Source organism: Hyla sarda, chromosome 8, assembly GCF_029499605.1.
Source record: "Hyla sarda isolate aHylSar1 chromosome 8, aHylSar1.hap1, whole genome shotgun sequence".
Classification (NCBI taxonomy): domain Eukaryota; kingdom Metazoa; phylum Chordata; class Amphibia; order Anura; family Hylidae; genus Hyla; species Hyla sarda.
The window spans coordinates 171,932,901-171,939,532 of record NC_079196.1 but is presented as its reverse complement, the minus strand read 5'-3'; the positions used below and the strand labels follow the sequence as shown (position 1 = coordinate 171,939,532).

Here is a 6,632-nt window from a genome sequence, read left to right as displayed (position 1 = left end):
CAATTATCCCCTATGTATTCCTGTATGTAATCCCTTATAAGTCCTTCAAACTATTTACCCACAATGCACGTTAAACTTACCGGTCTATAGTTTCCTGGGGAAGACCTAGAGCCCTTTTTGAAGATTGGCACCACATTCGCCTTGCGCCAGTCCCTTGGCACAATACCAGACACCAGAGAATCTCTAAATATCATGAACAAGGGTACAGATATTACTGAACTTACCTCTCTAAGAACTCTTGGGTGTAGTCCATCTGGTCCTGGAGATTTGCTTACATTTACTTTACTTTACTTACCTTGTACCATCTCTACATTAAGCCAGTTCAGTACATTACATGATGTGTTACCAGCACTGACCTGTCCAATGTCAGCTCCTTCTTCCATAGTATATACAGAACTAAAGAACCCATTCAGTAGCTACGCCTTCTCTTGATCGCCTGAGACAACCTCCCCATTATCATTATTAAGGGGTCCTACATGCGACAACACCTCCCCCCAGTCTATGTCCTGTAGTGCAGCCCTCAGCCCAGGGAAGTTTGCCTTTTTAAAGTTATATGTTTTTGCCTTCCCCGCCTGTCTTTGTTTTCTACATTTTAAGTCAAAAGTAACTATATTGTGGTCGCTATTACCAAGGTTTTCCCGCACAGTTACATTACCAACCAGCTCTGCGTTGTTGGAAATGATCAGATCCAACAAGGCATCACTTCTTGTTGGGTCCTCCACAAACTGGCCCATAAAATTATCCTGCAATAAATTTAGGAATTGTCGCCCCTTTGTAGTTTTAGCCAACCCCGGACCCCAATCTATATCTGGATAGTTAAAATCTCCCATTATTACCACTGTACCTGCCCGGGCGGCCCTCTCTATTTGTTTAAGCAGCCGACCTTCTATCTCTTCAGTGATATTAGGGGGTCTGTAGATTACACCAAATACTATTTTTTCAGTATTTCCCTCCTTTTGTAATTCTACCCACAGTGATTCCACATCCTCAGAATCATCACACACTATGGCATCGTTCACACTGACTTTCATACCACTTCTTACATACAGACAGACTTGTCACGAAAAAACAATCTCGGACTGAAATTCATAAGTAAAAGCATCCCAGAGTTATTAATGCTTCAAGTGACAGTGTCAGATGTGCAAAAATGCTCTGGTCCTTAAGGTGAAAATGGGCATGGTCCTCCTAAGGGGTTAAGGATATCTATTTAGTTATCTAGCCCTACAGGTTCCCTGAGTGGGAAAGCTTTTAAATACCTAGTTGCATGTATATAAAGAATGCAAGCTAGGCGGGATTATTCTTTCGTCTTTACAGTAAGACACTCACTGACTGTGGAGAAATATTTGCCAGTAACTAAAAATGTATACATAACAGTATAAGCATATTGGAAGACTGCCCCCTACAGGGGTTACAGTGAAATTGTATATGTTATTTTTCTTTATTCATTAAATACAATTGTATTTTCCAGCTCTACCAGTAGCCCTGTAGTAGAGCACAGAAAATCTGCAATCTGGGTTTGCATATAAATTCCATCTTCCAGACATCAACACAAGGCTTGAGCACAGGCACATTCAGGAGACAGAAAGGCAAGCATGAGCAGGCACTTGTATACATTGCAAAAAGACAGGTCCACAGAGCTAAATCAGAGCTAGAGCTTCAGATTGGGACCACTAAAGGCAAAGGGAGCAGGAGCTTCAGAAAAAAATTAGTCAAAAAAAGATGTGCTTATTTTTTAACAAAGAATCTCTTAGGCAATTTCTATGGAATTGTAGTATCCTAACATCCTCGTGTGGGAAAGGCCAACAAACGAAATGTATGGCTAAACCATATGAAATACGCCCATTGACAGAAAAAAAAAATAAATAATGCCCAAAGAAGTTGTTAGAAGCGAAACTTTGTGTGTGAATACAGTAACGATCTACAATATATAACATAATCAAGTCCACCCTTCACATTTTTGTAAATATTTTATTTTTATGTCACAACACTTAAGAAATGAGATTCTGCTACAATGTAAAGCAGTGGAAATGTCCTAAAGTGTCAACGTTTATATATATATATATATATATATATATATATATATATATATCTATGCTCCAAAGCCACCACACTACCTGGATATTGCTTGATATTCTTTGCCATCCTTCCTCTTCCCTTGCCTAATTCTCCCAGAAATGGCAGCTCAGCCAGCCAGCTCACTCTCTGAGAGCATCTCCCACCCTTCTGCTTGGAGCAGCACAGAAAGGTTTAGTGTCTGATTGGCTAAGGCTGCACACACCTCCCAGTTTTCAGCACTGAAGAAAGACTTATCAGTGCAGGGCAGAACCCATGTGGTCTGTGTCCCTTAGGGGTGCGGGGGCTCTTTCGGAAAGGGATTTAGATAGAGACTGAGTGAATGGCTTGATGATATTTCCTCTTTTCATGCATAAGTGAGAACCAAAGAGGAGAAACTGCTCTATAATATTTGAACGAAATAGGTTGGTGAGAGGGAAAGGATGGACTATGGGTGTAGATCCCCGAAGTACCCCTTTAAGGACACAGCCCATTTGGACTAAAGGACACAACCAATTTAATTTAATTTAAAAGACATAACTCTTTTATATTCCCATCCACAGGCCCATATAAAGGCTTGTATTTTGCGCCACCAATTGAACATTACAAAGACATCAGTCATTTTACTATAAAATGTATTGCAAAACCAAAATTACATTCCTTGTGTGGGGAAAATTGAAAATAAAACCACAATTTAGCAAATTTTGGACGGTTTCATTTGCAGGCAGTACACTTTACCTTAAAAAATGACATATTTTCTTTATCCTGTGGGTCAATACTATTAAAATGTGTACGTGCATTTCTATTATTGTACTGCTTTGAAAAAAACAAACTTCTTTTTCTACGAAATAAGTATGTTTTAAATTGTCCTATTCTGACCTCTTATAACATAAATTTTTCTGTATGAGGGCTCATTCCTTGCACCGTTATCTGTAGTTTTTATTGGTACCACTTTTGCGTATATATATATGAGACTTTTAAATAGCTTTTTATTAATTTTTCTTGGAACGTGACCAAAAAGCTGAGATTTCGAACTTTTCTGTTAAACATTTACACTGTTCACCGTATGGGATCATTACCATTATATTTTGATAGTTCGGACATTTACGCATTTGCCAATACCAAATATGTTTTTTGTTTATTTTTTTTACACTTTTTGGGATAAAGTAGGAAGAAAGGCCATTTACATTTTATTAGGAGAGGGGCTTATTCACATTTTTAACCATTAAACAATTTTATGTCCCTATAGGATACTATTTATAGCAATCATTAGATTGCTAATAACGTTCAATCGATATGTATAGGCATAGCACTGATCAGTTTTATTTGTGACCTATTTCTATGGTCTGCTGGGGGTGCAGACCAGAGAAGAATTTTCTGTGAGGACAGGAGGCAGGTAAAGAGTCCTCTGTCCGCTATCGTGGCTGATCTGATTCCCCCAGTGTGTTAAGTACCAGAGCACCAGGACGTACATTGCCCTTAAAGGAGTAGTCTGGTGGAAAAAAAAATTTCAAATCAACTGGTGCCAGAAAGTTAAACACTTTCTGAACTATTAAAAAATGTTAATCCTTCCAGTACTTATCAGCTGTATGCTCCAGAGGAACTTGAATTCTTTGTTTCACCACAGTGCTCTCTGCACTGTGACACGTCTGTCAGGAACTGTCAAGAGCAAGAGAGGGTTTTCTATGGAGGATTTGTTCCTGCTCTGCACAGTTCCTGATATGGACAAAGGTGTCAGCAGAGAGTACTTTGGTCAGACAGAAAAGAACAACTCAATTTCCCCTGCAGTATACAGCAGATGATAAGTACTGGAAGGGTTAACATTTTTTTAATAGAAGTAATTTACATATCTTTCTGGAGCCAGTTGATATTGATATATATATATATATATATATATATATATATATATATATATAAACAAAATGTTTTCTACTGGCATACCACTTTAGGGTGCGTTCACACGCTCTTTGTTTTTGCGGGTTTTCCGCAGCGTATTTGAAAGGGGCGGGCTCTTCTCTGCTGTCCATAGCAGATTTACGCTGCGGAAAATCCGCCGCAGTCCCTACTGACTTCAATGGGGCTTGTGGCGGATTTTCCGCAACGTAAATTCCACTGCGGACAATCTGCTATGGACAGCAAAAAAGAGCCCATCCCTTTCAAATACGCTGCGGAAAACCCGCAAAAATAAAAGAGCTTGTGAACGCAACCTTAAGAGGTTATCCAAGGTGAGAAACACAGCTTTTTTTTTTTTTTTTTTTTTTTTTTTAAAACAGCAAACTCTGGCTTTAGGTTTTGTTTGATATTGCAGCTTAGTTCTATTGAGATAAATGGAAAGTTGTAATACCACACAACACTTCTTTCTGAAAAAATTTGCTTTGTAACTCTATCCCTGGATAACCTCTAAGTTTTTTGGGCATGGTGTTCACCAGAGCTTTACAGGTTGACACTCGATTCCTCTTCCACTTCTCCCTGAAACATTACAGAGCTGTTGAATGGTGGAGACCTTGTGCTCTCCTAAATTCCATTTTAGGATACCCCACAGTTGCTTAATAGGGTTTAGGTCCATTTACATCCATTAGCAAGGCAGTGTTAATCTTGAAGGTGTGTTTGGGGCTATTATGTTGAAATATTGCCCTGCGGCCCAGTCTCTGAAGGGATCATGCTCTGCTTCAGTATTTCAGAGTACATGTTGGCATTCATGGTTCCCTCATTATTCTGTAGCTCTCCACTAAAAGCAGCACTCATGCAGGCCCAGATCATGACATTCCCTCCACCATACTTAATTGTAGACAAGACACACTTGTCTTTGTACTCCTCACCTGGTTGTCACCACACACATTTGAATCAAATAAATTTATCTTGGTCTCATGGGAGCACAGGACATAGTTCCAGAAACCAATGCCCTTTGACTTCATCAAACTGTTCGTGGGCTTTCGCATGCTTCATTTTAGAAGAGACTATCTTCTGGGACAACAGCCACGCAGACCAATTTGATGTAGTGTGCGGCGTATGGTCTGGGCACTGACAGACTGACTGCCCACGCCTACAACCTCTGCAGCAATGCTGGCCCCACTGATACATCTAATTCCCAAACACAACCTCAGAATTAGAGATGAGCGAAGTTACAGTGATTCAATTCATCACAAATTTCTCGGCTCGGTAGTTGCTGACTTTAGCCTGCATAAATTAGTTCAGCTTTCAGGTGCTCCGGTGGGCTGGAAAAGGTGGATACAGTCCTAGGAGAGAGTCTCCAGCCCACCTGAAAGCTGAACTAATTTATGCAGGCTAAAGTCAGCAACTGCTGAGCCGAGAAGTTTGTGACTAATTGAATCACTGTAACTTCACTCATCTCTACTCAGAATAGGCCTCAGCATGGTCTCCCAAAGAATGTGCTCAGCAGCATATTCTGAGTAGAGATGAGTGAAGTTACAATGATTCGATTAGTCACAAACTTCTCGGCTCGACAGTTGCTGACTTTAGCCTGCATAAATTAGTTCAGCTTTCAGGTGGGCTGGAGACTCTCTCCTAGGACTGTATCCACCTTTTCCAGCGCACCGGAGCACCTGAAAGCTGAACTAATTTATGCAGGATCAAGTCAGCAACTGCCGAACCGAGAAGTTTGAGACTAATCGAATCACTGTAACTTCACTCATCTCTACTCAGAATATGCTGCTGAGCACATTCTTTGGGAGACCATGCTGAGGCCTATTCTAAGTGAAACTGCTGTATAGTCTTGCCCACCGTGCTGCAGCAAAGTTTCAGGGGCTTGGTAATCTGCTTATTGCCTAGGCCAGAAAGCAACAAATGTTTTTCATTGCCATGATGTGCCAAGTTAAACTTCCAGAGACCAGTATAAGACACTGTCTAAGAGCAATAACAAATTTAGGACACCTGCCCCATATTCACAGCAGAGACCTTGTAACACAAACCAGTCACATGACAATGAAAGGTAAAATGGTTAATTGGGGTCAATTTGGACACTTTCACTTAGGGATGTACTCATTTTTGTGGTCAAGGTCTAGACATTAGTGGATGTGTATTGAATTTTTTGTGCACTGTATCCGAAGATACTGCCATATCAGGTCAATGCATAGAGGGACGGAAGCAAGCTTCAAAATTAGCCCCCGTTTAAAAAAAAAATCCATTTAATAAATGGTCCCCAGATAGGGGACAGATCAGATATTAAACCGATACTGAGGGGACACAACATTAAACACTGTTCTACAGGCGGTGCATTTTCTACTTTACATTGTAGCAGAGGGTCATTTCTTCAGTGTTGCAACATGAAAAGATATAATAAAATATTTACAAAAATGTAGGGGGTGGACTCACATGTGACATACTGTTTGTGATTTAAATATTTGAGAAAGGAAATGTTTATTGGGGAAAACTGTACAATCAAGATGATTTATACAGTTTGGCATGGCGGCATACATGTTACATATGGCACCACGGTACATTTACCCACAGATGTCGCAGCTGGGCCTGTAGATCATACACATTTAGAGGTTGCAGAGGTTGGCGTTCCAGCTGGTTTTATAAATGCTCAATAAATCTGGTGCCTGAGCAGGCCAAGCAAG

General features: G+C 40.2%; 1 non-coding gene across 1 annotated transcript; it reads right to left on the bottom strand.

Annotated features, from left to right (window-relative positions):
• Positions 1 to 6,097: 6,097 nt before the first annotated feature.
• On the bottom strand, positions 6,098 to 6,284 carry LOC130290019 (U2 spliceosomal RNA). The gene has a single exon (XR_008847489.1). It is a non-coding gene; the product is annotated as a U2 spliceosomal RNA (small nuclear RNA).
• Between the last annotated feature and the right edge of the window lie 348 nt (positions 6,285 to 6,632).